Raw genomic sequence first — 25,526 nt, forward strand, 5'->3', positions numbered from 1 at the left:
GTAAGGGATTTCTGAACTCGGCATTATTACAAGGTGGAGAAGATTCCAGAACTCCTGTTTATCACTAGGCTGTCAAGTTTCTAATTAGCACACATTAATTTGGAGGAAAGGTATGATAGTTTTATGTGACAAATCATTAAAACAAGATTACCCTACCACACTTTCAATGGCTAAATTAAAGAGCTCTCTTGGTAACTGTCACACTGCACTTGAAAACGTGGGTTATCTTCAGATAACTTCTGGTGTTGATTTCTAACATAATTTCACAGTGATATGAGAACAGACTCTATGATTTCAATACCTCAGACAGACCATGAAATTTTTGCACATTTCTTATGACCCTGGATATGTTCCAGTGTCTCCAGATTTATAGTCCACGGGAATCTGAACAGAATTTGTGTCCTGCTGTTGTGTGAAAATTGTATAAATCTTAATTATGTTGAATTGGTTCATAGTGCTTTTCAGGTGTACTATATCCTTCTACTTTTCTGTCTATTCATTCTAATAAATTGGGGGAGTTTGATATTGAAATGCCAACTAAAATATCTATTTATCTACTTTTAAAAATAATTGTAATATATAGTGGAACTATATGTAATTTTTCCCTGTATTTTCCAAGTCTCCTGTAAATGTGTTATCATACTTTCATAATTAAAAAAATAATTACCGGGGGAGGGAGGGAAAGACTACCCTAACACTGTTTGCTGACGCATTCTCCTACTGAGAGACAGCTGGTATGCTAGCAGTTAACAGCTATTAAAAATAAAGCTGTTATGGAAGGAAAAAAATATCCTAAATTTTAATAATCCATGGAACTATCTTCCTATTTAGGAAAATATGATTCTACAGCTTATCTTACCTCTCTTATTACTTTGCCTTTTCCATACTGGAAGGAGGGAAAGAGGAGTAAGCGGAAAAAGAAGGGCTGTTAAAACAAAAAACCATTTGAACAGTAAGAACCAGAGAAACCATCTCAGGCCTGCCAGGGTCATCTCCTTACCCAAGCCAAACACAAACATTCTTACCTATCTCATCTATATTTAACCGGCTTTATGTAAGATGCTTATTAAAGAACTAAGTGAGAAATCTTGGTACAATCAGGAGATAAACTTCCAATGAAAATTTTAAGATAATTTTGAGGGGCTCTTTCCCCATGGACCACATAATTTGACTGGCATGGTACAACGTATATCCAGGTGCTTTAAAAATCCTAAAGGAACTGAGTCCCATTTCTGGAGTGCCTACTACATGCCTGGCACACTTCTGAGTGACATGATGACCTAATAAAGGCTGGAAACTGGAGAAAGTGTGCAAGTTTGCTTTCACACATTAATTATGCCTCTGGTATCAACTACACAGAGAAAACTTCAGTTTCTTCCACTTCTGGGTTAAAACTCGGTATTAGTTAAATTAGCAAACACTGCTGTGTGGTACACACCCAACCGTACAGTTTCTCATCTTAGAATTACAAAACACAGCTCTCCTGTGATCAGAATTCCTGAGTGACAGAAACACAGTGCCCTCTATTAGGATAGCAATGTCTTCTTAAAAGATAAAGTGAGCAGCAAAGTGGAAAAGTATATAAAAGCAATATGATAAAATAAGTGCCTCTATATAACTGGAGAGGATGCCCCAACCCAAAATTTTTAGAAAATGAGAATCAAAATTAATTTGCTGGGGTAAAACTTAAACTCAAAAATTAATGATAACACAAAAATTTAATGGAACAAAGAAGAAATGTCAATAAAAAAATAGCTTCTGTACCCACAGATAATTTAGGTCATAAAGACATGAAAAAATCACTTTTGCTCTGAGAAGAGTTCCCCCAGAGGAGATATGCTAGCCTTTCAAAACAGTCTTCAAAGGCTCAACTTCTCTGGCTATAAAAGGGAAGAACTGCTTCACACCTTTTCAGCTGGGCAACCCAGGGTGGGGTGTGAGTCTCTTAGCAGTGCCTGCAACCTCAGAACCAAAATCAACATGGCAGTCTCCCTGATACCGCCAGGCCAAGGCGGGCAGATGACCCACTGCTGGCCCCTCTGCTCAACACTGCCCCGGCAGTTCACCCAAAATCTGCTTGGGGCTAACACTGCTTCCTGGGGGACACCTGCCCAGCTTGCAATGTGCCTGAGGACAGTGTCACATCAAGGTCAAGCCATTCAGTTCCGTAACTGAAGTCCTCTTTAACTGTAACCTCAGACCTATATGAAGGCATATGTCATGTGTTAGTCACTCAGTCGTGTCTGACTCTTTGTGATCCCACAGACTGTAGCCCGCTGGGCTCCTCTGTCCATGGGATTCTCCAAGCAAGAGTACTGGAGTGGGTTGCCGTCTCCTTCTCCAGGGGATCTTCCCAACCCAGGATTGAATCCAGGTCTCCTGCCTTGCAGGCAGATTCTTTACCATCTGAGTCCCCAGGGAACTGACCAAGTCTATTCAGTTACTGTCAATAACAAGATACTCCTCCCCTGCAAAATTTTAAGATTAATAATAAACAATTCTGACAAGGACATATGGAAAAGGCATTCACATGCTGCATGTAAAAATGTAAATCACTACAATCTAAGAGGTTATTGTATAAGTGATAAATGATATTTATATAAATAATCTTTAAAATCCCCCATCTTTCATTAAAATCAGGATCTGGAAGAGTATTTGCACTTCCACGTTTACTGCAGCATTATTCCCAGTAGCCAAGATACGGAAACAACCCAAAAATACACTGACAGATGAACAGTCAAAGGAAACAATATGATGACATATTATTCAGCCTTAAAAAGGAAATCTTGCCATGTGAAACACCAACACACCTGAGAGGACATTATGCTAAGTGAAATAAGCCAATCAGAGAAAGACAAATACTGTGTGATTCCACTTACACACTCTAAAAACGGCCAAACTCACAGAAGCAGAGAATAGAATGATGGATGCCAGGGGCTGTAGTGGGGTGGAGCATGGGGAGTTGTTCAATGGATATAGTTTCAGTCGAACAGGATGAATCAGGTCCTAGAGATATACTGTATAACACAGTGTCTACAGTTAACAATACTGGGTTGTGCACTTAAAAATCTGTTCAGATCAGATCAGTCGCTCAGTCATGTCCGACTCTTTGCGACCCCATGAATCGCAGCACTCCAGGCCTCCCTGTCCATCACCAACTCCCGGAGTTCACTCAGACTCACGTCCATCGAGTCAGTGATGCCATCCAGCCATCTCATCCTCTGTCGTCCCCTTCTCCTCCTGCCCCCAATCCCTCCCAGCATCAGAGTCTTTTCCAATCAGTCAACTCTTCACATGAGGTGGCCAAAGTACTGGAGTTTCAGCTTTAGCATCATTTCTTCCAAAGAAATCCCAGGGCTGATCTCCTTTAGAATGGACTGGTTGGATCTCCTTGCAGTCCAAGGGATTCTCAAGAGTCTTCTCCAACACCACAGTTCAAAAGCATCAATTCTTCGGCGCTCAGCCTTCTTCACAGTCCAACTCTCACATTCATACATGACCACAGGAAAAACCATAGCCTTGACTAGACAAACCTCTGTTGGCAAAGTAATGTCTCTGCTTTTGACTATGCTATCTAGGTTGGTCATAAATCTGTTAGGAGGGTAGATTTCAGGGTATTCTTACCACAAGCAAGTGAGGGGACACAAGGAACTTTTGGAGCTGATGGATATATCTACTGCATGGATGGATGCGTGCATGTTCAGTCATGTCTGACTCTTTGCAACCCCATGGACTGTAGCCTGCCAGTCTCCTCTGTCCCTGCGATTTTCCAGGCAAGAACACTGGAGTGAGTTGCCATTTCCTCCTCCCAGGGAATCTTCCCAACCCAGGTATCAGACCCATGTCTCCTGCACTGCAGATGGATTCTTCACCACTGTACCACCTGGGAAGCCCAAATATCTACTGCCTTGGACATATCACCACCCTGGTTTCATGGGAGTAAACATACATCCAAACTCATCAATTTGAATATCTGCATTAAGTATGTGCAGCTTTTTGCAAAGCTGTTTAAAAACAAATCCCCCTTTTTTAATCCTCCAAGAATATTTCCATAAGGGAACAAGGATATTCACCACAGCATGATCTGGAATACTAACTAATTTAGAAACAGCCTCAATGTCCATCAGTGGGGTCCAATTACATAATCATAGGAACACTCATTGACCTTCTCTTGAATTATAGCCAATAATCCATTAAAAAGAATGGAGAAGAGCTGTTTGATTCGACAGAGAAAGACCTAAGATTTGTTATGTTTAAAAGAAAGGATCCCTTTCATGTACATTAAAAAAGACACACACATACGCAAACACACAAGAGAAAGTCACAACACGTTTCTATTTGCATTACAAGTTTTCTGGAAGGAGAACTGTTATCAGTGATCACCTTAGGGACAGGGCATGGTGGGCGAGTTAGGGAGACCTTTAGTTTTTATTTCATATCACTGTGTATAATTTTGTGATTTTTTTAAACCACCAGCGAGTATTTGTTTGTTGTCTGCTTTTCTAACAGGAATCATTATTATCTTTTTGGAGAGATTACAGTCATTTGCATCTTCTTTAAATTTTTGCATGTGAAAATAAACACGTGTGCATGCATGTGTATTTCCCCCAACCTCCACCTCATAGAACAGGGTCCACATACCATACTGTTTATGATTATCAAACCTGATAAGCGAACTTTGGGGTAGAGACTCACTTTGTTTAAAGTGACCCCGGTTTGATTCCAGGGTTGGGAAGATCCTCTGGAGAAGGGATAAGCTACCCACTCCAGTATTCTTGGTTTTCCTGGTGACTCAGCTGGTAAAGAATCCGCCTGCAATGCAGCAGACCTGGGTTCAATTCCTGGGTTGGGAAGATCCCGTGGAGAAGGGAACAGTAACCCACTCCAGTATTCTGGCCTGGAGAATTCCATGGACTTATATTCCATGGGGTCGCAAAGAGTTGGACACAGCTGAGTGACTTTCACACAGCTCACATACACTGATGTATACAGTCTATCTTTTAAAATGCATATATATTAAGCATGCATTTTTATAACAAGGAAAAATATCATTAAAGAAAACTAACACCTGAAGGCAAAAGACTCGTTATTCTAATAATCTAGCTTTGCAGACCAAAAGGTCACAAACCAGGCGCCTGGAAGGTATGAACAGAAAGGGGCCCCAGAGCAGGCACGCAGCAACAGACACAGGACACATCTGGGAAGCTACTGCTCGCGTGATGCGACGCAGTGAGTGTAGCACTAAGTTTCTCTTGGTGTCGGACTCATCTATTCTAGGGACTTAAATGTGTGTGTACATGCAAGAGCAATTTCAGGAAGAATGCATGCTCGCAGTAGTTCCCTCTGGGGCATGGAACTGAGGTCTGAGGTGCAGGGATTTATATACTCTTTTGCACTATGTGATGTTTTCCAAATGCAAGTAGGAACCAAGAGAGGTGAGTAACAGCAAGCCCTAGGGTGATGCCTACAGCAGTCTCAGTGACATCTTCAGGAGGCTCTAAAATTTGATTTTTACAAAGAAATTGTCCTCGTAGCTCAGTCAGTAAAGAGTCTGCCTGCAATGCAGGAGACCTGGGTTCGATTTCTGGGTTGGGAAGATCTCCTGGAGAAGGAAACGGCAACCCACTCCATGATTCTTGCCTGAAGAATCCCATGGACAGAGGAGCCTGCCAGGCTACAGTCTTTGGGGTCACAATAGTCGAACACAACTGAGTGACTAAGTACACAAAGAAATTGTCACACACACACACACACACACACATACCCATTCTGTATTTCCAGCTGCCAGCTAGACTCGTCTACATAGATGTCACCTCAAACTCAGTAAGTTCAAAATGAAACTCCTTGTCTTTTTGCAAAACCTAATCTTCCTTCTTGGACTTTCCTCCCTGCGTTAGTTACTGTTTCCCCGAAATGGAAACTAAGCTGATCTCGCTGCCCCGAGCTTCTCCCTTCTCTGGGCCATCTTCCACGTGATCACTCTTCCTCAAGCTATCTGTATCACTTCCTGATGCCTCTTCTCCCCAGTACAGCCACAAGGCACTGTGCTGGAACATGCCAGATCTCTGCAAGAGCCCCACCCTTGCACAGGCAGGCCCTGCGCCTGGAGTACCTTCTTACTCAGCCTCTGAGAAGCTCAGCTGGCACCTCCGTGGTCAGGTTGCCAAAAGCACTCCTTTAGCTCCTCCTCAGTGCTCCTGACCACTCTAGTCCTGGTCCTACCTCCTGTCCAGCTGTCAGCCCCAGTGAGTTCACAGTGAATCCCTGGCTCACAGGCCTCCCTGCTGACTCAACTCTCCGATTCAGCTCTGTGTCCCCAGAGCTGCAGCACAGAGAATCGCTTCTGGAAAAAGGGACCTCAGATGACGTATGTACATCCAACCGTGATCATGCCCACATGTCACAGAAGGGATATTATACACCTTAAAATAAGCTCAGGACCAGGATCCAAGGAGATAGACATTCACACAGTGGAAAATGACAGAACCAGAAAGAAGGGCAATTTGGCCCCCAAACTACGGACGTAGAGTCAGAGAGGGTAACTCCACTTCTCAGAACGTAGCCTAAGGAAATAAGTCTGCATGTACAGAGCGATATGGCTATCAGAAAATATCCACAATGAGCATGGAGTTTTTTTTAAAAAAAAGCTGAAGTTTTGAAATATTTCAAGGAAGATCACCAGTATCAGAGTGAAAAAGAAAAAGCCCTTGAACTCTTCTTTATGTAGAAAAGTATTCACACCCCAAATAATTCTCACTATAAACTAAGATTAAAAAAAAGGGGGGGAGAAAGAAAATATGGATGACAACATAAAATCATTTAAAATACACACTTCAGGTTTGCAAACTTCATAGGCATTTAAAACTGTTATTCATAGTTGAAGACTGTGCTATTTGCTATGTCAACTCCTCCTTGGTTAGGACATGGGAGTAAAACTGCAGAGAATGGAACTACATTATAAAGTTTTCCTTTCTTTCTTCTTTTAAGAGGTGTTCAGACCTGCTTTCCTAGAAATTAGAGCATTCCTTTTAAATGTCATCATCTGTTGCTGCTCTCAATTTTGGGATCACAGTTTTATTAGGCCAGTGTTTCAGAAGGATGGTTTTCCTCTGATTTCCTGTTCCTTCCTTTTTTACTGCTATGAAGAGAGAATGAAAACCATCTGCTTCCTCTAAGCCTCTTAACTTTTGCCACACAACCCTGCTACTACTTTCGAGCAAGTATAAAGACAAAGAAAAGGGAGGCAAGAAGAAAGAAACGACTACCTGAGAGTTGCTTTATTTAATCCTAGGCATTCATTCTTCCCTCTATCAGTAAAAATTCTCAACTCCCTCCGCCACTCTGAGTAGGATCTAACCAAATCTGGATAAAGTTGGGTAGCTCAAAGAATAGTTGATAGTATTTCCCAATTAAGGATAAATTACCTTGAAATAAAAGCTCAGTTATCAGATTTATCCCTCAAATGAAAGGTACTCAAATATCTGAAGAGTTAAAAAAAAAAAAAAAAGAGGCTGAATCTTTTTCCACAGGTTAAAATGTCAACAAGAATAGTTCATTCTACAGAAGTTTGTTATATTTTTAAATATAACAATGACATGTAGATGTGTTTAATCCATACAATTCTAATACAAAAATATTTATTTTTTATTTTTCATTTATTTATTTATTTCTAGTTGATATTTAAGAACAGACACACACACATACACAGAAGCCGCTCAGTCATGTCCAACTCTTTGCGACCCCATGGATTGTAGCCCACCAGGCTCCTCGGTCCATGGGATTTTCCAGGCATGAATACTGGAGCGGGTTGCCGTTTCCTTCTTCAACACTGCTGTATAAATACATGAGCGCTTGCAGTGTCTCCTGCTGTGTTAAACTACTGGTAAAACAGGCACAGAACCAACAACGGCTTTTATAATTTACCCTTTTTTTCCTCTGTACTGTTGAGATCTTTTGGGGTAAGTCCTGGCACTGTTTACAAAATTTTTTTGAGCTTAAGTGAAAAAATAAAGACAAACTGATTCACAAAGAGTTCATTTACACCAAAAACATAATGTTTATAAACCTAGGTTGACTTTCAAGTTCCCATATTCTTTCAAATTTAAGAACAACAAAATAAACTCTGAAATAAATAAGGAAGTTTACAGTGGTTTGTAAAGCACACGCCAGGGGGTACACTTAAAAACCACCTATAGCTCTACCCCAAAAAAGCAGCAAACACAGCTGGTGGTGACTATGTGCCAGACACAAACACTCACCAAATACCTGCTGCAAACTATTTTACTCCACACACCACTTTAAAGTCAGTGGAAAAACAAAGTGACTATACCATGGCCACTGCACATGTCATCTGATACTATAAAAATCTATTTGTAATGACTGTATATAAATACAACATATAAATACAGACAAGCCTCATTTTATTACGCTTTGTAGATATTGTATTTTTTTACATATTGAAGGTCTGTAGCAACCATGTAGTCAAATGATGGTTAGCATTTTTTTGGCAATAAAGTATTTCTTAATTAAGGTTATGTACATTATTTGTTAAGACCTAATGCTATTGCACACTTAACAGACTACAGAATAGTAAAAAGATAGCTTTTATGTGCATTGGAAAACCAAAAAATCTGTGTGACTTGCTTTATTGCAATCTGCTCTTTATCGTGGTGGTCTGGAACCAAACCTGCATTATGCCCAAGGTATCCCTGTGTACCTAACTTATTCTGCCAATCCCTTATCACTAAACGTTTAAGCTGCTTCCAGTTTTTCGCTACTATAACTCACATTATAACGCTGTCTTTGTACATAAACCTGTAATCAACTAATTTCTCTCTTAGAATAAATTCTTAACAAGTGGAAGCCTTTTGTGAAAGGCATGAACAGTTAACACTTGTGAAGGTTTCTCCCCAAACACTCTCCACCAGAATGGGAGATGATAAGGTCTCCCACAGAAATGCACGACGGTCCCTCCCCAACCTCCACACCAATGGAGACTGTTCTGTTTTTATTCTTTGATTCCTATTGTTGTTGTTCAGTCACTCAGTGTCCGACTCTGCGACCCCAGGGACTTCAGCACGCCAGACTATTCCTATTAAGGTTAGGAATTTTCTCAATGCTTATTGGATATTTGTATTCTTTTTCAACTCATTTCAACAAACTATTAGGTGAAACTAACAAAGCAGTTTAAACACCATGTTGTTGTTCAGTCGCTAAGCGTGTCTGACTTTTTGCAACCCAGGGATTGAACCCACGTCCACTGCACAAGCAGGCAGGTTCTTCACCACTGAGCCACCTGGCAAGTCCACTTAAAGAACACAGGCTGGGGTCAAACCTCTGCGTTCCCACTGACAGGTATGCCCGGGTGGGTGCTCTACCTCTCCCGGTGGCCCCTTTTTCACCTGCAAACTGTGGACAGTAATACTAATACTATCATCTTAAGAGTTTCTATAGGGATTAAACAAGAATATGGAAAGGGCTTGGCATAGGGTTTACTGCTTACTTTGCACACAGTAAACCTCAATAAACACTGGCTATTTATTAAACGGACTTTCCTGGTGGCTCAGTTGTAAAGAATCTGCCTGAAGGAGACACCAGTTTGATCCCTGGGTTGGGAAGATTCCCTGGAAATGGCAACCCACTCCAATATTCTTGCCTAGAGAATCCCATGGACAGAGGAGCCTGGTGGGCTATATATAGTCCATGAGGTCACAAAGAGTCGGAGTCAACTTAGTGATTAAACGACAAAAACAATTTAATAAACACCTGAAGTATGAGGCACTGCATAAGGTGATAAGATACTCCACTGAACAAGACCGACATGGTCCTTGCCATCATGAAGCTTACAGTCTACTGGGAATTAATTTTAAAAATAAACTTTTAATTGGATCTTTATGTTGGATCTGTCTTATCTTCTTATTGGTTCATTAGCATTCTTTATACATTATGGCTATTAACCTTCTGAAATAGATAGCAAATAACTCTTTCTGATTAGTCTTCCATTTTGCAAAGCTTTTTTAATGTGCATAAAAACTTTTTAAAAAACAGATTTACACCTATGAGTCTCTGCCTGAAGAGAACAGCTAAGGCAAATAAATATAACAAGAAAAGGCAGGGCTCACTAGTGGTGAAGGTGCCAACAGGAAAGCCCATGTCCCACAGACAGGAAGCAGCAGCTACTCGGGGCTGGCCAGCGGCTGCCACTCGGCAATGTGAGTTCAGCACTGCCTGGAAGTGAAAATACTGGAAATATTTCAAAAATACTTCCCATTTTTTAAGATAAGCCAGAAATCCGGACTACTAGGCAAAACTTTAATTTTAAAATTTGGACACAATTTTTACAAGATAAACCAAAGAGTGTAGGGAAAACATAACATGTGTGCAGGTCTGATCTAGCCGTTAGGTCATCAGTCTGCAATCTCTGCTTTTAAGTCTCCCTTTTCTGTGTATTCAAAAGGCTTTTTTACTTTGAGATTAGAAAACTACTCAACTATCAAGAGAATGAGCAAACGAGCCACAGACTTGGAACAAAGATTTGCAAAACACATAATCTGAGAAAGCAGCGGTCCCCAAACTTTTTGGCACCAGGGACTGGTTCCATGGAAGACGATTTTTCCATGGAGGTGTGTGTGGTTGGGTGGTGGGATAGGATGGTTCAGGCTGTAATGACAACAATGGGAAGGCAGATGAGGCTTCTACTTCCAGACCCGTCGCTCACCTTCGGCAGTGCAGCCTGGTTCCTAACAGGCCCTGGACCACAACTTAACCACCGCCTGGGGGTTGGGGACCCCTGTGATAAAAGGTTGATATCCAAAATATACAAAGAACTCTTAAAACTCAATAGTAAGAAAACAAAAAACCCAACTTAAAAATGGGCAAAGACTTGAGCAGATACCTCACCAAAAACAAAACCAAACTTCCAGAGATGATGAATAAGCACATGAAAAGATACTTGACATAATGTGCCATTAGGGAACTGCAAATTAAAACAACAGTGAGACACCACTGCTCATCTACTAGAATGGCCTAAATCCAAAACCCTGACAATACCAAATGCTCCAAGGACACGCAGCAGCAAAACTCTCATCACTGCTGTGGGATGCAAAATGGCACAGCCCCTCTGGAAGACAGTTTGGCAGTTTTAACATATGATCCAGCAAGCACACTCCTTGGTATTAATCTGAATGAGCTAAAAACTTAGGTCCACACTAAAACTTGCATATAGATGTTTATAGCAGCTTCATTCATAACTGTCAAAACTTGGAAGCAACCAAGATGCCTTTCAGTAAGTAACGAGATAGACCGGTACATCTAGACAACGAATATAATTCAATACTAAAAAGAAATGAGCTATCAAAGCCATGAAAAGGCACAGAGGTAACTGCATATTTCCCAGTGAAAGAAGTCAATCTGAAAGGGCTACACACTTTTCAATTCTATTTACTTTTTAAACGTATTTCCGGCTGGGTCTTCATTGCTGCACGGGCTTTTCTCTAGTTGCAGAGACGTGGTTGGGGTGGGGGGACGGGGGGGGGGGGTGCTCCCCTCCAGTTGCTGGGCTCCGGCTTCTCATTGCAATGTCTTCTCTTGCAGAGCGGGGGCGCTAGGGCGTGTGGGCCCAGCGGCTGCGGCTCTCAGGCTCTAGAGCACAGGCTCGGCAGTCATGGCCCACGGGCTTAGCTGTTTCGCCGCCTGTGGGGTCTTTCTGCATCAGGGATCAAACCCGTGTCTCCTGCATTGGCAGGCTGATTATTTACCACTGAGCCACCAGAGAAGCCCTGAAAAGGCTACATACTGTAGGACTCTAGCTATCTGACATTCTGGAAAAGGCAAAACTAGGGAGAGAGTTGGATAATTGGCTGCCAGAGGCTGAGGGGAGGGAGGGATGACAGGCAGAGCACAGAAGATTTTTAGGACAAACTGTTCTGAATGATGTAATAGCGGACACAAGTCTTTATACATTTAACCAAATTCATTAAGTGGACAACACCAAAAGTAAACGTTAATGTAAACTATGGACTTCGGATGATTAATTCACTGATTTCAATAAATGTACGGCCCTGGTGGAAAATGGGAATTAATTTACGTATTCTCCACCAAACTGTAATGTGAACCTAAAACTCCTCAAAAAAATAAAGTTTACTTTAAAAATTCTGACTATATTTCTAGTTATTTAATTTTTTCCTTTTTCCAAATTAACTACCAAATGGTAGTTAATTCATTTAGAATTTAACTGAACACAGTGAAAGACAAGGATATAACTTTTTCCCCAAACAGTTAATCAAGTATCCAGTGCCCTTTATTAAATATGCCATCCTGTTTCTTAACAACACTTGCTGCCCCAGTCTGCCCAATGGCCTGTCCCCTGCTTCCCTCTCAGTAATTCTTCTAACCTACCCAGTTCCCTTGTGGAGCAACTCCTCTCCCAGTGTTCCTACGATTCTGATGAGACCGCACAGCAGGGCCAGTGGAGTTCTGGGGAGGAGCAGGCATGGGTGACCCTACGAGTGCAGCCTCCGACAGACATGGCCCGGGGTGGGCACGTGACCCCAGCGCGCTACGTGATGTCCTTCCTTAGGACTTTACATGCTGACTCTAAGGAAGGTCACTTTCTTCTTTGACCTTGAGCTCTGAAAATAGAAGCCCGGAATCAACAACAGCCACACCTCCTTTTCCTCTAGCTGCAAAAAGGAAGCCCAGCAGCAAAAGAAGAGAATGGCGCCAACTCTGAGAAAGAAGCAAAGTCAGGGAGAGACAGGGCATTTTAGCCTCTGGAACAACTGAAGCAAATGCCACCCCACGGGTATCCCAGGTACTTGACAAAGCAAGTGTCTTGCTTGGTTTCTGCTTAAACCAAGATGGTTCATTTTCTTTCCCTTGCACTTGAAAAAAATCCTGATTTACACACATTAAGCCTTTGATAATGTATTAAATTCATGCACAGTTGGGTCAGGTCTTAGGCTTTCTTTTCAGATCTACTGCTATTTCTGCCTTTTCTAGGGCTCAGGTTACACTTTAAAATTTGTGTATAAATCAACAAACAATAGTACCAAACTACTCCTCCCCAAACTCATGCACAGTTTTCAATACCACAGTTTTCTCGGCTATTCTTATCTGTTTATTCTTTCAGCAACTCTTCAGAATCACTTTCACAAGTTACTCTTTCCCCTCTGAAAAAATTCTTTGGGATTTATATTTGAATTACATTAATTAACAAATTAATGAGTTGAATTAACATCTTCAAGTCTGTTATGCCACCCACCATAATGTTTTTAAATTTTTTTCACATTTCTAGATGTGTTTTAAATAATTTTAGAGGTTTTGATGCTGTAATGAGTGAAATCTTTTTTCCTTTTTAAAATTATATTTTCTGACGGTTCTATAGAAAAGCTAATGATTTTTATATGTTTATTTTCTAACCAGCCAATTTTCTAGCCCAACTGCATGGGGGAAAACTACCAAGATAAGACCAAATAACACGGGTAAAGGCAAGTATCAGTGTCTTGCTCCTGATTCAATAGGAAATGTTTCTATGTTGTACACTGGTTTGAAAGTGCCAGTCTTCCTCAGGTTATGGAAGTGTCTGCATACTCCTAGTTTACTCAAGTTGTACTCTTTTTAACAAATTTTATCAAAGGCCTCCCTCAAAGTATGTTATAGTTTTTGCCAGAATAAACCAACATGGTAGCGTCTTCCTTTCAAGATAACAATAATGATGATGGATAGTGATTAAAGGAAAAGCTACTGCAACTCTAGCTTCCTGCCAAACAAATTTCACAAACAAGCCACTAATATTACAGTAACAACAACAATATTTAAAGTCAAACAGAAAGCCACTATCCTGATAAATCAACCCCTCCATATTCCTAACCTGGTAACTTTCTTAATCCAATAAACATCAAACAAAACAGAAACAATAAACCTGATACTTTCATTGAGCAGTCAATCAGCAGATCACAAGAAGTCATATTTTCAGGGTATACATAAAATTTTAAATGTTGATTGTAAAAATTATCTGAGCCTGGTACTATTTCATCATGCTAAATCTCTTAAACCAAATAAATTTTAAACACACATGTTTGAGGGGCTTACTTACTGGCTCAGAATCTGCCTGCCAGTGCAGGAGATGTGGGTTCAATCCCTGGGTCAGGAAGATCCCCTGGAGGAGGAAATGGCAACCCACCCCAGTATTGTTGCCTGGGAAATCCTATGGGTAGAGGAGCTTGGCGGACTACAGTCCACAGAGTTGCAAAAGAGTCGGACACAACTTGGCAACTAAATAACATGTGTTTGAACTGTGCAGGTCCACTTATACACAGATTTCTTTTTCGACAGTAAAGACTGCAGCACTAAAGGATCCGTGTTGGTTGAGACTGTGGATATGGAGGAACTGCAGACACTGATGAACTGTAGACTCAGAGGCCGACTATGTCATACATGGATTCTGGACTGCAGAGAGTCAGTATCTCTAAGCTTCATGCTATTCAAAGGTCAACTTACATAGGTCTCATTTACCATCTACCTTCTCTTAAAAGATGAAGAAGTTACTAGCAGTCACATCTACCTACGAAGTACTATTAAGTTCTTCTACACTATTTCTTCTACTCCAAAGTAAAGCCTGATGATTACTATTTCAAGACTATTTCTAATACGTCTGTTCTTGGCGATATAGCACTTGATCATAATAACGCTTCTTCATCGACTTGTAAGTCAACTTGTAAAGACTGTCACTAAATTCATCCTTAATTCCTGAAAATAATTTTAAAAATTTAAGACCTATGAGCAATATAAAAAGATCTTGATAACCTACCAATCTATATATATTTATACATAAATTTTTGGAAGACTGTGAACACTTTGGTAATTTTAAAGAGACACTAACAATAATAAAACAATACTTCTTCACTAACAGAAGTGAAACATATAAGCACTGCCGAACTTTCCTCTCTACATACTAAAACTTTAATAATGACGAAAAATACGCTGCATCACTATGACTGAAACCCTTTCCTATGTTTTCCTAACTCTGGGCCATCAGTGCGCACCGGTAGCTATCCAGCATCAATCAGAGTAGCTTGGGGTCTAAATGTGGGCCCTGCTGCTTTGCTACCAGTTCATTCTTACCATGACATTCTGACTACCATCCCTTTTCTCTTTTAGCTTCCATTATAATTAATACAGATATTAAAGGAAAGTAAACTCACAGAGAGCTTTAGGGTTTCTCCAAAGAATCAAGTACCCAGTTCTTGCACTAGGCTTTCAAACTGATATTGATGGGACGGGATCTCCTCATTTTAACACACCATCAGGATCACAGAGCTAAAATTACTCTCAAATCCCAGCTAAGACATTTCTAACTGAATAATCTTTTATTGGAAGCTACCAACTTCCCTCAGTCTCAGTTCCCACATCTATAAAACAGGGACGTGAATGCCCACTCAGCAGCTCGGTCAGGCTCCAGTCTGCAGTGGTACCCCAATCTGGCACTTAGTATATACTTTATATTTCCTATTGACTCAGGCTTTGGGTCTTCATGAGCTCATACATATACAAAGACAGTAGGAGGGTATGACTAGTCTCTTTGGTAAGACAGTTCCACCAAAACAGAACATTCATTTAACATAGCAGCCATCCGCCCACCACCACCCCCCCACCGCCCCACTTTATCTTTTCAGACTACCCTTCACTCTTCTTCCTCATTATCTGCTTTTCCACAAAGACTTATGAAAGGTGATAATGTGCCAACCACTGTGCCAGATGTTGGTTCAATCACTTAACCTTTGTTATAACAGACACATATTAATAAATTGCATTTGAGATTTTCAGATCTGTTACTCTGAGCTTACTACTCCTCTCCAGCAGTCTGACTCCCTTAGCTCTAGGCCCTTGCCCTGGACCAAAAAGCTATCTCCAAAATATTTGCACAAATAATTCAAGTATCACACAAGTTCCACACTACCTCTAATATCCACTTACTGCTCTACACAGAGGTCAACAAAACACACCCACAGTTCAAACCCAGTCCACTTCCTGTTTGTGTACAGCCCACAAGATAAGAATGCTTTTACATTTTTAAATCGTTGAAATCAAAAGAAGAATAACATTTTGGGATAGGTGTAAAATATATGCAGCTCAAATTACAGTATACATAAAGTTTTATTGGAATACGACCATGCTTGCTCATTTGCAAACTGTCAGCGGTTGCTTTTGTACGTCACAATAGCAGAGATGAGTAGCTGAGAGAAACCTTAGAACCAAACACAGCTATTTAAAATATTTACTACCCTTACGGAAAAAAGTTTTCTTACCCCTGCTTTACAGGTGGCCTCCTTAAGATAGCCAAGATTAACTTGATAGACCAACTCTACCAAGTTATTTCTATGCACCACCTTGTACATTATTTAGGGGTAAACAAACTTACAGAACCACACATAATTTTTAGAAGCACCATTGTAACATCTTCTAAGCACCCATCCCAATTCATATCAAAGCATCAACTAAGGGTATATTTGTCACCGATATAAAAAGAAGAAAAAAAGACAGTGCTTAGCTATACTTTAAAAACACATTTTTTAAGTAGCCATTGCGATTGGTCCTTACCATAAAACAAGAAAACAGCAGGTTTTCAACAGAGAATGTGGAGAAACTAGAATTCAGTATGACTTGTGCTGACAGAATGTAAAATGGTTCAGCGCTACGGAAAACAGTATGGCTGCTCCTCAAAAGGTCAGATACAGATTTACCACATGATGAGCAGTTTCACTCCTGGGTACACAGCCAAAAGAAATGAAAGCAGAGACTCGAAAGTTACTTGTATGCTCATGTTCACAGCAGCAGTATTCACAATAACCAAAAGGTGGAAGCAACCCAAGTGTCCATCAGCAGGAGAATGGGTAAACAAAACGTGATCTACACATCTCACAATAAAATATTATCCAGCCTAAAACAGGGAGAAAATTCTGACATGTGCCACAAAATGGATCGAGGAATTTACCCTAAATGAAATAAGGACAAATACCAGATACAAACGAACTTATTTACAAAGCAGAAACAGACTCACAAAACGGCAGCAACTCACACAGACTCAGACAGACACAGAAAACAAAAGGGAGGGGGAGAAGAGGGATAAATTTGTAGGCGTTTGGGATTAAAATATACACAGTACTAAGTATAAAACAACCAACAAAGACCTACCAACTATATTCAATATCTTATAATAAGCTATAGTGAAAGAAAATGTAAAAAAAGAATATATTTGTATAGATGTATAACTGAATCACTTTACTGTACATTTGAAACTAACGCAACACTTTAATTCAACTATATTTCAATAAAAATTAACTTTAAAAAAGGACAAACACCATACGATTATATGAAAGAAAGAAAGTGAAGTCGCTCAGTCGTGCCCAACTCTTTGGGACCCCATGGACAGTAGCCTGCATCAAGCTCCTCCGTCCATGGGATTTTCAGGGCAAGAGGACTGGAGTGGGTTGCCATTTCCCTCTCCAGGGAATCTTCCCAACCCAGGGATCGAACCCAGGTCTCTCACATTGTAGACAGACGCTTTACCGTCTGAGCCACCTGGGAAGTCCAATGAGGTACCTAGAATAGTCAAGTCTCTGCCATAGAGAAAGAAAATAGAATGGTGGTTGCCAGGAGTTAGGGGAAGCAGAGAGTGGGGAATTAGAGCTTAATAGGTACAAAGTATCAGTTGTCCCTGCTGCTGCTGCTGCTAAGTGGCTTCAGTCATGTCCAACTCTGTGCGACCCCATAGACGGCAGCCCACCAGGCTCCCCCGTCCCTGGGATTCTCCAGGCAAGAACACTGGAGTGGGCTGCCATTTCCTTCTCCAATGCATGAAAGTGAAAAGTGAAAGTGAAGTCGCTCAGTCGTGTCTGACTCAGTGACCCCATGGACTGCAGCCTACCAGGCTCCTCCGTCCACGGGATTTTCCAAGCAAGAGCACTGGAGAGGGGTGCCATTGCCTTCTCCCAAGTATCAGTTAGAGAAGATGAAAAATTTCTGAAGATGGACAGTAATAGGGATGACTTGCCAACAAAGTACATGTACTTAATGCTGCTGAACTTTATGGTAAAGTTTATATTATGTGTAATTTTTACCACAACTTTTAAGTTTAGCTAATCCAAACATTGATAAAATGTGATATATCCATACAAAAGATATGAAAAGTAATGAAGCACTGATACATGCCACAACATGGAAAAACTCTATAAAAATTTTAAGTGAAAGCCAGACACAAAAGACCACACATTGTATGAATCCATTTATATGAAATGTCCAGAACAGGTAAATCCAGAGACAGAAGGCAGATTATTTGTTGCCAGAAGCTGAGAAGGGAAATGAGGGGTGACTTCTTAACAGGTAGGGGGTAAAACGTTCTGTTCGGGGATAAAATGTTCTGAAACTACAGTGGCAATGGCTGCACCACATCGTGATGGTCCAGCCGACCCTCGAACAACACAGATCTAAACGGCACGGGTCCACTTACACGAGGATTTTTTTCAACAATAAATACAGGACCTGAGGTTGACTGAATCCTTTGATGCAGAACTGTGGATAGGGAGGAATGGGGTCAGGGGCCTGACTCTTAAATTATACAGAGATTAAAAAAAAAAAAAAGATTTTCTTAACATTTATTTACTTTTAAAAACTATTAATTTCTGGCTGCTTGGCACGGGCTTTCTCCAGTTGCGGCGAGTGGGAGCTAGCCTTCGTTGTGGTGCGCCGGCTTCTCCTGTGGCAGAGCACAGGCTCTAGAGCACGCTGGCCTCGGCAGCCGCTGCACATGGGCTCAGCGTTAGTTGCCTGTGGCATGTGGGATCTTCCCAGACCAGGAATCGAACCCCTGTCCCCTGCAACGGTAGGCGGATTCTTCACTCACTGCGCCACCAGGGATGTTCAATACACACATTTTCAACTCCTCCCCTAATGTCGTTCAAGGGTCAACTGCATTTCATACGTCTAAATTATACCTTTAAAAGTGTATACATTATAAAAATAAATTGTATTTTTACATATTTTACAATTTTAACAGCATTTAAAATAACAACAAAAAAAGTGCACTATTCTCAAAAAAAAAAAAAAAGCCAACAGCTCACTGAGATTCCATGTAGCTAGACACACCTCTGCAGAACTAGCTTCTATTCTACTATCAATCACAGAAATATGTTACTTCACATAAATGCTACTAGTCTGGGGAAAAGAAACACCAAAAAGGTCATTATCTTAATAAATACGATTCTCTCGTTGCTTCTTGATTCAAATTTAGAAAACCATTATATTTTAATAGAAATATTTAATTACATCTAAGAATTAGATTAGGGTGTAACTCCATGTCATGCACAGAAGATAAAGTCTGACTTTAGGTACGACATGAAGGAGTTGACACCAGCAGGAAACGTGCTCAAATGCTGAAACACTTGAGCGTGTGAAGGGGATTTCCTGACACGAGAGCCCAGGGTTTTGGTTCACGTCATTTAGCCATTTTCCCTCAGACTAGTTTGAAAAGTTGAGAAATTCTTCCCTCAAAATAGCATTAGCATTAGATAAAAGTTGTCTTCAAGTAGAAACAAATGCCAAAGGCATCTATAACCAGAGGAATATGAAGGTTCTTTCTTCATAGCTCTATCTCACTCACCATAATTCACTTCCAATATTTTAAAATCAAACTGGCAGACTTACACTTTAAATAGGGCCAACTCAGTTGAGAATTTAACAGTGAGAAGACAATGGTATTCAAGGGCCATGTTAACCACATCAAAGAAAACTTAGGAAATAAAAGCCAACTTGACACATTTTTGGCAGTAAAATTATATTTAAACACATACATCATGGTCTGAGATGAAGAATACCAGCTTGTATTTTGGTTGTATTCAAGAGAAAAAGCACTAAGATATAAAAGCAGTAAAGATAAGCAGCAACAACAAAAACCCCTAAAGTTATAATAAAAATAACTGAACTTAATGCAATGAAGAAAAAGAAATGGACCACCTTTTTAAAAAAAAAGATTAAGGAATCCTTTTTTTTAGGTAAGGGTAAAGCAGACAACAGTGAGATGCCCTATAAATGCTAACTATAGAAAAAGGAAAGGAAGAAAAAGGCAAAACAAGATCTTCCTGCCAAACTTGAGTATCAGCATCTCTATCTCGAGTAAATGTGAGGGGGAAAAATTATAAGTAGCACAGGAAATATGGCAATGATGCCAAATATTATGAAATGTGTCTCAAACTGGGCCTGTAGACACTTCTTTCAAGTCCATACATTCTCTAAGAGAATTTTTTAAATTTCCACTTCAATATTACTCTAATAATATTAGCATGAGCTTGTTCTAAATCATCCAGATGCTTCCCCAGACACAGAGAGCTGCCCAGCTGACTTGTATTCACCATCAGGCCAAGGCCAAACAATAGAATTTCAATTGGTCTGTACTAACAATCAAGAACAGGGTAAGAGCTGATACACGTTTCACACATATATGCCAAGTAAAGGTCAAATGGCATCCCTGAAAATTTTACAGTTTTCAGAATAAAGTGTTGAAAGAAATGAGTTGTTGCATGGCAAGGCAATAAAGGCATTTCCCAAGCACTGCCAGCACCACAGCAGGCAATACTATATCAACAGTGAGAGTAACAACTTGAATAAAACATCATCTGTCCCATACAGTTAATTTTAATTTCATTGACTCTGTCATTTTATCTGTATTTAACTGATTAACTGTTTTGTTTTTGTAAGCTTTTAAACATAAGAAACTTACACTTGTGTGCGTTCTTACATTATAATAAAAACAACTTAAGCTAGGGCAACAGTCTTTTCAACAAATGGTGCTAGGGAAATTGGATATCCACGTGCAAAAGAAGGAAGCTGGACTCTTACTTTACACCACGTACAAAAATTAACTCAGAGTGGATCAAAGACCTAAACTTCAGAGCTAGAGAACTATAAAATTCTTAGAAGAAACACTGGTGCGTCATGACAGAATTTGGCAATGATTTCTTGGCTATAAAACCAAAATGCCCAGGCAACAAAAGAAAAACACATATAAATCAGACTTCATCAAAATTGAAAACTTATGTGCATCAAAGGATACTAATAAGAGAGTGAAAAGACAACCAACAGAAGGGGAGATAATATTATTTCAAAACATATATCTAGGGGCTTAATATTCAAAATGTTAATATCCAAAATACACAAAAAACTCCTGCAATTCAACAACAAAACCAAACATTCCAATTTAAAACAGACAAAGGACCTGAATGAACATTTCTCCAGAGAAGATATACAGATGACCAATAAGTACACAAAAAGATACTCAAAATCATCAGTCATTAGAGAAATGCAAATCAATACCACCAGATTATTTCAACCCAGTAGGATGGCTATTATCAAAGAAAAAGAAATTAAAAACTGTTAGTGAAATCAAACCTTCCTGCATTGCTGGCAAGTATATAAAATGGTTAGCTGAAATGGAAAAGTTTGGCAGTTCCTCAAAAAGCAGAACTGCCAAATGATTCAGCAATTCCATTCCTAGGTATAAACCCAAAGAAATGAAAACAGAAACTCATACACCAATGTTCATAGCATTATTCACAATAGCCACAAGGTGGAAACAATCCAAATGTCCATCCGATGAATGGATAAATAAAATGAAGTGTAATCAATCATACAGTGGAATATTAAGTCAGCGTTAAAAATGAAGGATATTCTGATACATGCTGTAACATGCATGCTAAAAATGTTATGCTAAGTAAAATAAATATGCCAGACACAAAAGGATAAATACTGTATGTTTCCATTTGTATAAGGTACCTAGAACAGGCAAATTCAGAGGGAAAGCAGAATAGAGGTTAATTACCAGGGACTGGAGGGGAGGGGGGATGGGGCATGCATAAAGCGTCAAGTCGCTCAGTTGTGTCTGACTCTTCGCGACCCCATGGAGTGTAGCTCACCAGGCCCCTCTGTCCACGGAATTCTCCAGGTAAGAATACTGGAGTGGGTTGCCATTCCCTTCTCCAGGAGATCTTCCCGACCCAGGGATCGAACCCAGGTCTCCTGCATTGCAGGCAGATTCTTTATCATCTGAGCCACCAGGGAATGGGTAGTTTCTGTTTGGAATGATGAAAAATTGTGGCAACCAACAGTGGTAATGGTTGCTCAACGATGTAAATGTACTTAATGCCACTGGAATGTATACTTAAAAATAGTAAATTTTTATGTTATGCATATTTTATCACAATAAGAAAAACTTAAGCTAACACTGGATATCCATCAAAAGTATTTTATGACCATCCTGAGAAATATTGCTAGAGAGGTAGAATTAAAATTTACACTGTTTATGTAATGTTTAAAAATGCAGACACCAATGGTATATATTGCAATGGATGTAAACATAGAAGCATAAAAACATCTGCCTTGCAAGGATGGTTGCCTCTGGGAAAGGAGGGAGGTAAATAGGAGAGTAGGCCAAACAGCTGTTCAAGTACATCTGAAAAGTTGAACTCCTTAAGAGAAAGAGAAAGAATAAAAAAGGGAAGGAAGGGGGGAGGGAAGAAAAAGTCAAATTTATTCTATTCAGGTGATGGATACTAAGGGATTTGTTGATATTCTATATCCTTTCCACACGTTAAATAATAGTAAAAACTTTAAATGACTAAGAAATAAAAGTTTATATAGTAAGGAACTGAAACTTCTTTTAGCCATTCTACACAATAAATGAGCAGACAGCCCAGACCCAGGCCATGCTGCCCAGCTTACCATCAAGAACACCTTCTACTTCCTGCTTCACCGCTCACGCCACAGCTCTAAGCTGCCATCAGGAAGCAGTCAACAAGCAGTGAATGTCAATCAGCATTCACTAGCCAAACTTACCCGTCACTCACTCGGAGACCATAATTGTTCCTATAATTTTTGCTTGCCTCCAAAATCACAAGTTAAAGAAACACTAATTCCCATTAGAATTTATGTAAAAACTGCAGCATTTCTACCAACGTACAATTGAATTCATGCCAGGCTAAGTATTACAGTTAAGACTGGTTCATAATTACTTACTGCAGGTAACTAAAAACTCTCAATAAAAGACAAAAATTCCCAAATAAGCCAGAGCTTGGCAGCAACTGCAACTTGGAGCTTTGCTACTTTGCCAGTTACAGCAAAACCATACAAATAAGATCAGGGTGGAAATCATCCTAGCACCATCCGTAGTCATTTGTATTTCTCTTCCTTTCTCCCTCTCTCTCTCTCACACACACACGATTAGATCTTCTTTTCTTTTAGCTAAAACACCATTTCCATGTAAGTATGGGAGATGTAAAAGTACAGCAGGCTCAAAATGACACTAAGAACCAAAAGTGGGAACACTCTGAGGTATCTATCCAGGAGAACTAAAATTGTGTGCCCACGCAAAAACTGTTCTTAGCAGTATTATTCACAGTAGCCAGAAAGTGGAAACAATCCAAGTGTCCACCAATTAATGAATGGATAAACAAAACGTGGACACACTGAAATATCACTGGCCACATAAAGAAATGGTAACACGCTGCAACGTGGATGAACCGTAGAAACATGCTAAGTGAAAAAGGCACACGCAAACGGACACCTGTATTATACAATTCCATTTACACGAAATGTCCAAAGTAAGCAAGTCTGTAGAGATGGAAAGTGACTGCAGGTGGATAAGAGGTTTGTTCTGGGGATGATGAAAATGTTCGAAAACTTATTCTGATGATAGCCGTACAACTCTGTGAATATACGAGAAAGTATCTGAACTGTACATATCTCAATGAGATGGTTTAGGGAAAAAACAGAAAGGAAGGACGAGCTGCTATTACAGCCCTAAAAAGATTCTGCCTTAACTTGTATGTTACCACAAAGCAAAATTAAGAGGAATAGGAGAATCTGTGCGTCAATGAAAAGAAGACATGTATATCCAGGTAATAAATGACGTAACATAAACCCAAAACAAAACAACTTGCCATTTTACTTAGCACGTGGACCAAGGTAACAGGCAAATTGTCACCTTTTTCGAAATACTGAAAATATTAAGACCACCAAAGAGGCCTAGAAATCCCAGAGTCAACACGTATCTAAGGCATTCAGAACTTTTAATGCAGAATCAGTCTAATCTGAGAGTCTCAACAGCTTTCCCACCTGCCCTTTGAATCTGTGCCTGCCCAGCTCTGTTCCCTCCTGGGCACAGCTGGTTTCACAGGATAACCTTCAAGCATCCACAGAAAGGCAAATACAAATCCCCCCCGACCCCGCCCCGCTTTTACCATTAACTTCCCTACCAATGAGCACATAGTTTATGTCCTTAAATTTCCCTTTGCTTAGGAAGCCCTGCCTCACTTTATGGAAAGTTAGAGAAACCTGAATAGCTCTTTGGCATTCTTTTCCACAGGAAGACACAACCACCCATTTCTGGAGCTGCTGAATCCTTCGTCTCACCTCTGACCCTGGGGCACATGATCTTATGGCCAAGGACAAACTGCCAGTGTTCTAATTCAGTGGTGCCAAGTTCACTGTTATCTTACGTGCAGATAAGAAGGTGCAATGAGTAAGAAAAATCAGAACATTAACACACTAGTCAAACTTCAAAGTAGAAGAAAAATATAGCTAACACATTTACACATACTTCAAAACACAAACACATATACCAAGAAATCCACGGGGCAAAAAATCTCAAACCCACTATTTTAAGACAAAAATAAGGAAACTGATAAAGCCTAATTTACTGGTGGGGGGAGAGGGGACGGGGAAAGAAGCCTGGGAGCCTTTAGAGAGGTGGTGACAGTTTCCCTCATTCCCTGTTAACCCTCACAGTCTTTCTGGTAACACATAATGAAAAATCCAGCAATTTTATTTTGAGGAACACAGATGGAGAAGCTGGCTGAAAAAGTAAACAACACTTATATTTCTCACGTTTTATTCACAACAGAAAACAAAAAGCAACTTAGATGTCTAACAATATGGGAGCGCTTAAGTAAACCTTAGTAGAATCACCTACAAAAATATGTTCTACCTTTTCCAAAAAAAAAAACCCCCAAACCTACATTGTAGACTATGTAAATACATGGAAAAGACCAGGCAAAATGTAAACTAGCAGAAGCAATAAGATCTTTCAAGTAGGAAAAAATAGTAGATTTTAAATGGATCGTTTACAGTGACATAAATAAAGAGTTTAATGGGGACTAATGCATAGTTGATACTTTTTAATGAAGAGCTTCTTTGAAATGGCATAGTTATTTCATAGTCAAGTGAATCAAATACACAAGAAAAATTATTAAACAACTGAAAGTTTCTAACACTACTGTGAAAGGCAAGCAGCAAAGAAAATGCAGAACTCATCAAATTCTCTTGATATTTCTTGCTGTTTTAACACAATTATTCTGGCTACCATTATCTGTTAATCATCTTTACATCACCTAATTCAGCATTTTTTATCAACTATTTCCAAGTCAGCAGTCAGCACACTGACACTGGGCATGCAGACATTCAGGGTCTGCATAGAAAAC

The 25,526-nt window shown here is 40.0% G+C and overlaps 1 protein-coding gene across 5 annotated transcripts in view; it reads right to left on the reverse strand.

Moving 5' to 3' along the window:
- The window catches only part of TENT4B (terminal nucleotidyltransferase 4B), a 73,042-nt gene that overhangs the window by 22,659 nt on the left and 24,857 nt on the right, over positions 1-25,526 (reverse strand). The gene's annotated exons all lie outside the window — the stretch shown is intronic.

This window comes from Bos indicus x Bos taurus, chromosome 18 (genome assembly GCF_003369695.1).
Source record: "Bos indicus x Bos taurus breed Angus x Brahman F1 hybrid chromosome 18, Bos_hybrid_MaternalHap_v2.0, whole genome shotgun sequence".
Taxonomy (NCBI): Eukaryota; Metazoa; Chordata; class Mammalia; order Artiodactyla; family Bovidae; genus Bos; species Bos indicus x Bos taurus.